Source organism: Thalassophryne amazonica, chromosome 16 (assembly GCF_902500255.1).
Source record: "Thalassophryne amazonica chromosome 16, fThaAma1.1, whole genome shotgun sequence".
Taxonomy (NCBI): Eukaryota; Metazoa; Chordata; class Actinopteri; order Batrachoidiformes; family Batrachoididae; genus Thalassophryne; species Thalassophryne amazonica.
Window position 1 is genome coordinate 4,066,908 of NC_047118.1, and position 10,545 is coordinate 4,077,452.

The following is a 10,545-nucleotide window of genomic DNA, read 5'->3' on the forward strand; positions in this document are numbered from 1 at the left end:
TAATCAATGCATGGACGGAGTCCGCCATCCTTCTTGCCCACAAAAAAGAAACCAGCACCCATCGGGGAGGTGGAGTTCCGGATCAACCCGGCAGCTAACGAGTCCCGGATGTAGGTCTCCATTGATTCGCGTTCCGGACGTGAGAGGTTGTACAGCCTGCTGGACGGGTACTCAGCGCCCGGTATCAAATCAATGGCACAATCGTACGGACGGTGCGGGGGCAGCGTGAGCGCCAGATCCTTGCTGAAGACGTCAGCAAGGTTGTGGTACTCGGCCAGCACCGCCGACAGATTGTGGGGGACTGAAACCTCCTCCTTAGCAGTCACACTGGGTGGAACCAAGGATCCTAAACACTCCCGGTGGCAGGTTTCGCTCCACTGAACCACAACCCCAGACAGCCAATCAATCCAGGGATTGTGTTTTAACACCCATGGAAAACCCAAAATCACTCGGGAGGTAGAAGGTGTTACATAAAACACAATCTCCTCCCTGTGATTCCCAGACACCACCAATGTCACTGGCTGTGTCTGGTGTGTGATTAGTGGAAGAAGGGTGCCATCTAGCGCCCGCACCGACAATGGTGATGGTAAGGCCACTAGAGGGAGCCCAACCTCCTTTGCCCGTCTGCTATCCAGCAGATTCCCCTCCGACCCCGTGTCCACCAGTGCTGGGGCGTGAAGGGTTAGATCCCCACTCAGGATCGTGACTGGGATTCGTGCAGATCGTCGGGGTTTCCCCACGTGGGTGTTGTGACCCACCCTTAGCCCAGTCTCTAAGGACGAGTGCTGTTGTTTTGACCGTTTGGGGCATTCTCTCTGTATGTGCTCGGTAGAGCTGCAGAGAAAACACTCTCCACGGATCAGCCTCCTTTGTCTCTGATCTGATCGTTTTTTGGCCCTGCTCATTTCCATAGCAACGTCAGCAGGGGGAGCTGTTGTCACGTGGAGAGCCCTGGCAGTGGAGCGTGGGGAAGTCGGCTTCCTTTCGGACCCAGGAGGAAGAGGGATGGCTTGTGCCTGGCCACGCCCCTCGTCTCGTTCCCTTCGGTGTTCCGTTAATCGGTTGTCTAACCGTATAACCAGGTCGATAAGCCCATCTAAATCCCGCGGCTCGTCCTTCGCCACCAGGTGCTCCTTAAGGACCAGAGACAGTCCGTTTACAAAGGCGGCGCGGAGCGCAACAGCATTCCAGCCGGCTCACGCTGCCGCGATGCGGAAGTCGACTGCATACTTCGCTGCGCTCCAACGCCCCTGCCGTATCGACAGCAGCACACTTGAAGCAGTCTCGCCTCTATGAGGGTGGTCGAACACCTGTCGGAACTCACTCACAAACTCAGTATAAACCGTTAGGAGCCGTGAATTCTGCTCCCAAAGCGCCGTAGCCCAGGCGCATGCCTCTCCTCGAAGCAAATTGATCACATAAGCCACCCGGCTGGCGTCTGCTGCGTACATGACGGGACGCTGTGAAAAGACGAGTGAGCACTGCATCAAGAAGTCCGCACACGTCTCCACACAGCCTCCGTACGGCTCCGGAGGACTTATGTATGCTTCAGGGGAAGGTGGGGGGTTCGTTGAACGACCAGCGGAATGTCTGTTTCTGGCACACGGTCAGCAGGAGAAGGTGCTGCAGCAGCGCCCTGAGCACGCGCTTCCACCTGGGCGGTGAGAGCCTCCATCCTACGATTGAGAACACTGCTCTGCTCGGTAATTAAGTCCAACCGAGCGGTAAAGGCGGTTAAGATGTGCTGCAGCTCACCCAACACGCCTCCTGCTGGCGCCTGTGCACCCCGCTCTTTCATTGGCTGTTCAAGCGATGGTTGACGCCCCTTGGGATCCATGACGCTGGCCAAGAAATCCTGTTGTGAAAGTGTCGTGACACGGACCCACAACAGGGGGCGTTAATGAATGGACAATAGATAAGCCAAAACGTAACAATTTAATGTTGTGAATCACACAACGATGTACAGACAATAACAATACAGTGACTGTCAATCATACACCAGGTGACGTGTGGGCAGGCTCGACGATAGAAGACACCTGGCGATAGAAAAGCCGGATCCACACAGCTTCCACCGCCAACGGAGCTGAAGAACACCGGAGCCGCCAAGCCCTGCGCCCCAGGTGGCCGCTGTCTTCAGCAGTCAGACCCGGTACTGCTGGCAGAGAACAGAGACAGTCCAGATGAGTGTGAGGTCGCACACTCAGTAATCCCACAGTCTGTATTCAGTAAAGGAGGGAGAACCTCCACCTCCAATCACACACTCGTGCAGCTCCTGTCTAACCACTTATCTGGTTGGAGTGTGAAGCGAAGCCGTCGCTGATCACACCAAACACCAATCCCACAGATAAGGCAAACACCACAGGATAATGGCTGCAAAAGAAGTTCAGACTATTACACAATGTTTTTGTTCAGCAGAGAAAATTACCTGATTGGTAGTTGATTTCTCGGTGAGGAGGTGGAGTCGCAGTCCGGCCTTTATGGAGATGGTGATGAGTTGGCTGAGTGACAGCTGGTGCTGCTGAAGAGTGACAGCTGTCACTCCCAGTGGCTCCAGCGCCCTCTCGTGCTTGAAGCCCGCACTCCAAGAAGGGCGCCATCTGTTGGTGGTGGGCCAGCAGTACCTCCTCTTCAGCGGCCCACACAACAGTGCTCGCAGTGTGTCAATAGTCTGAACCAGGCAGTGAGGATTCTGATGATGAAGGACATGATCCCTCATTTATTCTGGACAATCAACCAGAGCAGGTGGATCCACTGATATGCGCACAGATCTCCACAGTGGGTCAGATCACACGCTTCTGTTTGCAGCTGAGCTCCATTCCAGCGCAGAGTCCTGGAATGCAGAAATGCAGACACAAACTGCTCAAGCAGTGGCTCCAGGCGAATTTTGTTTAAAGCGTCAAAATCAACATTAGCTTTGGTTTTTTGTTTCTCTTTCATTCCTTTTGCGTTCTTGATTCGCATGCTATTCGGTGATGGGAAAAGTCAAACGCTCATTTGTACACTTTTTCTCGATGATTTGTGACTTTTTTACTTTTTTTCCCTTCATTCAGGAATTGTCGTATGCTGTGTGATCGAGCCATTATATGGAGAAATGTAGAAGGGGTAGGGTTTGAACCAGTAACTTTCCATACTGAAACCAAGTGCACTAACTACTTGGCCACCACCCCTGATAATCATATAATGTAATATTTATTAATTATTATTAAGCTTTGATTGTAATGGAGGTTTTTGAGTATAGCCAAGGGGACTATAGCCACTTTAATCTACCCATGAGCGCCAGCTAACATGAATAAGTTAAACTGTCCACCTACGACACACACTGCATTCAGGGGTGGTAGAGCTCACAAACAACAGTTAAATGTTAAAAAGATGTGGAGGAGCATGTTGATGATTAAGAGAAATATGGCCTCTGTGATGAAAGATATGAGTAGAAGATCCCCTGCTGGTTTGTCTTTGGCTTTAGGTGGCCAACGACTAATCATATCATTTGCACTTAGTCATTCATGAGGTGTCTAAAAGTTATTAGGATGCATCACCACATCACGCGGCTCTGGGGCCTCCTGTGGAGCTCCAGCTTCCACTCTGGACTGTTAGACGCCTCCTCAAAAAGATATTGACGATGCTACTTAATTCTAATGATATATTTTTTTTCAAAAAGTTAAAATATAGCTTTGATTAATGTTTGTCAACATGAACATCCATTCAATTTACAGATACAGATTCTTTACTGTCATTGTATATAACAGGTACAACAAAAGGTACGGTGCAAGCCTTTCAGTGCAAATATAAACCTGAGTAAACCACACGCAGACTTAAAAGGTCTGGGGAAGAAAAGAAAATGAACATAAAATGGAAAAGGTATGTTCAGAGCACAAATTTAAAAAAAAGAAGTACATAGTAGCAATATATATATATATATATAAGTATGTACAAACCTGTGGATACTTCAGTGGCAGTGGATATTGAACATTAAGAAATATTGTATTCATTTCATGTAGAAGCAGGCTTAAATTCTGTTTGACAAAGGCTTGAAAAAGTCCAAATAGCTTATATGACTTGAATCTAAATGTCAAATTAATGTGGATATGACTCATCTCTGACATGATTATCAGGATTAAGGCAGCTATAAATTAAACAATTTCATTGAAAAATAATGTTGCAATGAAGAGAAGAGAAGCCCACTCTTACAAGTGATTAAAAACAAAATGGTGAGATGCAAAAATGTCTTTTTTTTTGTCATTTTTTGCACTGAGAGCCACACACCTTAAAATATTTAAATGGAAACTAATTTCTGCTTTGAATAAATAATTACCTGGACAGAAATGGGAATTTTCTCTTTGGTACTATGGTACTATTACATGAGTACTTTCAGGACTTTATGCACTGGAAATGAAAGTAAAGACATTTATTTGTGAAGCAGTTGCTCTCTTAAATTTCTACTGAAAACATTTTGAACACAACTGTACACCTGAAATTTTGACACAGAATGCATCATTGCCAAACATTATCCATGAAGGAGGGACATTCTTATCCACAACCCCCTTTTTGCTCAAAATGCTGCACTGCTTTGCGAAAACAACAACAACAACAACAGCAACAACAACATAGTTGGCAGATGTGTTTTTCGCATCACATCAGAGGAGGAACCATCAGATACTACAACCCAAATAATTCTACAATTCAGTCTCAGCAGACTAAAGATGGTTAAAGATTTGTTCCGTGGATATATTTTTTACAAATAATAGTCTTTGCAGCCAGTCCTTGACCTCTCTTGAGGCTGTAATTGCTGCCAAAGATGCTTCAACAAAATATTGAGCAAAGGGTGTGAATACTTACGTATATATAATTTCTTTTTTATTTTTATTTTTAATGATCTAATTCTTTTTTCATGTTGTCATTATGGGGTGTTGTTTGTAGAATTTTGATTGAAAAAAAGAATTTTCTACATTGTGGAATGAGGCTGTAACATAACAAAATGTGGAAAAGGTGAAGTACTTTCTGGATGCACTGCAACTACTCAGAATGTGGTTCATTTCAAAATGTACACTTTGAGCAAATTGTTTGTTTTGTTTAGTTTTTCTTTTTAATTTACAAACTCTCTCTCTCACTGTTGTGGATTAATTTGGTTAATATGGCACTTTTCACAAAACACAACATTATTAATGTTGATATATTGTCTTAATGTATTTATAAATTGTTTAGGTTATTGTTACCATATACACACTATTATTATTATTATTATTTTTTTTTTACTTCTATTTTGTAATTTGATTTTTAAATGGACCACAATGGAAATAAGTGTTTTCACTTTCTTGTGTCATCCCTGTATTTTTAAAAGGTACTTACAATTATATTATGTGCTTATGTTGAACTTACTAAATAAAATCATGCAGCCCAGGCATGCATACACTATGCATATGGCACTTCGTCTTTAATAAATAGATGAGTTAATGCCCCCTGCTGGAATGGCGTGTGAGACCAGAATGTAATTATCAATGCCCATTGTTCAGTGTTGCGAGTTACACTTTCTGTTTTTGCAGTGACCCAAAATACATAAACATACAAAACGGCAAATGGCAGCTCTCCCAAGTTTCTCTGAAATCGAAGCCACACACACACACACACACACACACACACACACACACACACACACACAGATGCCACTTAGCTATTAATATATAGATTACTGTTATGTGGGCCGCTGAAGAGGAGGTACTGCTGGCCCACCACCACCAGAGGGCGCCCTGCTTGGAGTGCGGGCTCCAAGCACGAGAGGGCGCCAGACCCAGAAGAAGTGACAGCTGTCATTCATCCTCTGCACCAGCTGTCACTCGTTCTTCATCATCATCATCATCATCACCATAAAGGCCGGACTGCAACTCCACCTCCTCGCCGAGAAATCGACTACTGAAGAGGTAATTTCTCTGCTGACTCATACGTTGTGTAATAATCTGAACTTCTGTTGCAGCCGTTTTCCTGGTGTTTTCCTTATCTGTGGGATTGGCGTTTGGTGTGACAGCGACAGCTTCGCCTCACACCCCAAACCAGATAAGTGGTTAATCAGGAGAGGCCACCTGGGGACTCGGGACTTGGCGGCTCCGGTGTTCTTCAGACCCCCGACGAGAGAGAAGCCGCATCCCACACGGCTTCTCTCTCGTCGGGGGTCTTCTATCTTCGAGCCTGCCCACACGTCACCTGGTGTCAATTGACTTTGCAAATTCTGTGTATTTAGTTGTGTATTATTACAACATTAAATTGTTACTTTTTGGCTTATTCATTGTCCGTTCATTTGCGCCCCCTGTTATGGGTCCGTGCTACGACACCTTCCCAACAGGATTTCTCGGCCATCGTCATGGATTCCGAGGGGTGTCAACCCGAACTTGAACGGCCAATGGAAGAGCCAGGAGCGCAGGTGTCAGCGGGAGGCGTGTTGAGTGAGTTGCAGCAGATCTTAACCGCCTTCACGGCTCGGTTAGATTTAGTGACCGAGCAGAATGTTCTCCTTAACCGGAGGGTGGAGGCTCTCACCGCCAGGGTGGAAGCGCGCGATCAGGGCGCTGCTGCAGCCACTCCTCTGGCTGGTCCTGGGCTTGTAACAGACGTTCCACTGGTCATTCAACGACCCCCCCCACCGTCCCCTGAAGCATACATAAGCCCTCCAGAACCGTACGGGGGCTGTGTTGAGATGTGCGCAGACTTCCTCATGCAGTGTTCGCTCATCTTTTCACAGCGCCCTGTCATGTGCGCGTCAGACGCCAGCCGGGTGGCTTATGTTATTAATCTGCTTCGAGGAGAGGCACGCACCTGGGCTACGGCATGTTGGGAGCAGAATTCACGGCTCCTAATGTCTTATACTGGGTTTGTACGGGAGTTCAAACAAGTGTTTGACCATCCCAACAGAGGCGAGACCACTTCGGGCGTGCTGCTGTCAATGAGACAGGGGCGCCGCAGCGCAGCCGAGTATGCAGTCGACTTCCGCATCGCGGCAGCGAGGTCCGGCTGGAATAACGTTGCGCTCCGCGGCGCCTTCGTAAATGGACTGTCTCCGGTCCTGAAGGAGCACCTGCTGGCTAAGGAGGAACCGCGGGATTTTGACGGGCTTGTCGATTTGGTTATACGCTTAGACAACCGTTTAAATGAGCATCGTCGGGAGCAGGCCGGGGGGCATGACCGGGCACGAGCCGTCCCTCCCCCTTCCGGTTCCGAAAAGGTGACGTCGTCTCCACGCTTCACTGCCAGAGAGCTCCGTGTGGTTACAGCTCCCCCTGCTGAGGAGGCTATGGACACGAGCAGGGCCAAAGTGAAGACAAACATCAGACAAAGGAGGCTGGCCCGCGGGGAGTGTTTTGTCTGCGGCTCTTGTGAGCACCGGCAGAAGGACTGCCCCAAACGGTCAAAACTACAACGTCCGTCCTTAGAAACTGGGCTAAGGGTGGGCCATAACACGCACGCGGGGAAACCCCGCAAATCTGCACGAATCCCAGTAACGATCCTTTGTGGGGATTTAACCCTTCACGCCCCAGCACTGGTAGACATGGGGTCGGAAGGGAATCTGCTGGATAGCAGATGGGCAAAGGAAGTAGGGCTCCCCCTGGTGGCTCTGCCGGCACCATTGCAGGTGCGAGCACTAGATGGCACCGTGCTTCCATTAATCACACATCAGACACAGCCAGTGACCTTGGTTGTGTCTGGAAATCACAGGGAGGAGATCGTGTTCCATGTAACACCTTCTACCTCCCGAGTGATTTTGGGATTTCCATGGATGGTGAAGCACAATCCCCGGATAGATTGGCCGTCCGGGGTTGTGACGCAGTGGAGCGAAACCTGCCACCGGGAGTGTTTAGGATCCTCGGTTCCTCCCGGCACGACGGCTAATGAGGAGGTTAAACTCCCCCCCAATCTATCAGCGGTGCCAAAGGAGTACCACGATCTTGCTGACGTTTTCAGCAAAGATCTGGCGCTCACTCTTCCCCCGCACCGACCGTACGATTGTGCCATCGATTTGGTCCCGGGCGCTGAGTACCTGTCCAGTAGGTTGTACAATCTCTCACGTCCGGAACGCGAATCAATGGAGACCTACATCCGGGACTCTTTAGCTGCCGGGCTGATCCGGAACTCCACCTCCCCGATGGGTGCTGGTTTCTTTTTTGTGGGCAAAAAGGACGGCGGACTCCGTCCATGCATTGATTACAGAGGGCTGAACGAGATCACGGTTCGCAACCGATACCCGTTACCTCTGTTGGATTCAGTGTTCACGCCCCTGCATGGAGCCCAAATTTTCACTAAATTGGATCTTAGAAACGCGTACCACGTGGTTCGGATCCGGAAGGGAGACGAATGGAAGACGGCATTTAACACCCCGTTAGGTCACTTTGAGTACCTGGTCATGCCGTTCGGCCTCACTAACGCCCCCGCGACGTTCCAAGCTTTGGTAAATGACGTCTTGCGGGACTTCCTGCATCGGTTCGTCTTCATATATCTGGACGATATACTCATCTTTTCCCCGGACCCTGAGACCCATGTCGAGCATGTACGTCAGGTCCTACAGCGGTTGTTGGAGAACCGGCTGTTTGTGAAGGGCGAGAAGTGCGAGTTCCACCGCACTTCTTTGTCCTTCCTGGGGTTCATCATCTCCTCCAACTCCGTCGCCCTTGATCCGGCCAAGGTTGCAGCGGTGAGAGATTGGCCCCAACCAACAAGCCGCAGGAAATTGCAGCAGTTCCTCGGTTTTGCAAATTTCTACAGGAGGTTCATTAAAGGCTACAGTCAGGTAATTAGCCCCCTGACTGCCCTGACCTCCACCAAGGTCCCCTTCACCTGGTTGGATCGGTGCGGAGCCGCGTTCCAGGAGTTGAAACGCCGGTTCTCGACTGCACCAGTTCTGGTGCAGCCTGATCCTGATCGCCAGTACATAGTGGAAGTGGACGCCTCTGACTCAGGGATAGGAGCCGTGCTGTCCCAGAGCGTGGAGGCTGATAAGGTTCTCCATCCTTGTGCCTATTTTTCCCGCAGGTTGACCCCAGCTGAACGGAACTATGACGTCGGCAATCGGGAGCTCCTCGCGGTGAAGGAGGCTCTTGAAGAGTGGAGACATCTGCTGGAGGGGGCGTCATTGCCTTTCACGGTTTTCACGGACCATCGGAACCTGGAGTACATCCGGACCGCCAAGCGGCTGAACCCCAGGCAAGCCCGCTGGTCTCTGTTCTTCGGGCGCTTTGACTTCCGGATCACGTACCGCCCCGGGACCAAAAACCAAAATCGGATGCATTGTCCCGGGTGCACGAAGAAGAAGCCTAAGCGGGGCTGTCGAACCCCACCGAGACCATCATCCCCGAGTCCACTGTCGTGGCCTCCCTCACCTGGGACGTGGAGAAGACCGTCCGGGAGGCCCTGGCAAGGAGCCCGGACCCGGGGACCGGCCCCAAGAACAGAATGTACATCCCACCAGAGGCAAGAGCTGCCGTATTGGACTTCTGTCACGGGTCCAAGCTCTCTTCTCATCCCGGAGTGCGTAGGACTGTGGCAGTAGTCCAGCAGCGCTTCTGGTGGGCGTCCCTGGAAACCGACGTCCGGGACTACGTCCAGGCCTGTACCATCTGCACCAGGGGCAAGGCAGACCATCGGAGGACCTCGGGACTCCTCCAACCCCTGCCGGTGCCTCATCGCCCCTGGTCTCACATCGGCCTGTACTTCATCACGGGCCTCCCGCCGTCCCAGGGCAACACCATTATTCTCACGATAGTGGACCGGTTCTCCAAGGCGGCCCACTTCGTGGCCCTCCCGAAGCTCCCGACGGCCCAGGAGACGGCAGACCTCCTGGTCCACCACATCATGCGGCTGCATGGGATACCATCGGACATTGTATCAGATTGTGGTCCCCAGTTCTCTTCGCAGGTGTGGAAGAGTTTCTGTAAGGAGCTGGGGGCCACCGTGAGTCTCTCGTCCGGGTACCACCCCCAGACAAACGTCCAGGCAGAGCGGGCTAACCAGGAGTTGGAACAGGCCCTTCGCTGCGTCACCTCCGCACACCCGGCGGCCTGGAGTCACCATCTGGCCTGGATCGAGTATGCCCATAACAGGCAAGTCTCGTCTGCTACCGGCCTCTCCCCTTTTGAGGCATGTTTGGGGTACCAGCCCCCATTGTTCCCGCTGGTGGAGGGAGAGGTCGGTGTGCCCTCGGTCCAGGCCCACCTCAGGAGGTGCCGCCGGGTGTGGCGGACCGCCCGCTCTGCCCTATTAAAGGCCCGGACGAGGGCCAAGACCCATGCGGACCGCAGGCGTTCCCCGGCCCCCACATACCAGCCCGGGCAGGAGGTGTGGCTCTCGACCAAGGACATCCCTCTCCGTGTTGACTCCCCAAAACTGAAGGACAGGTTCATCGGACCATTTCGTATCCTCAAGATCATCAACCCAGCCGCAGTGAAGCTCCAACTCCTGGCTTCACTGCGGATTCACCCTGTGTTTCATGTGTCCCGTCTGAAACCACACCACACCTCACCCCTCTGTGCTCCGGGACCTACGCCGCCTCCTGCCTGGCTTATTGAC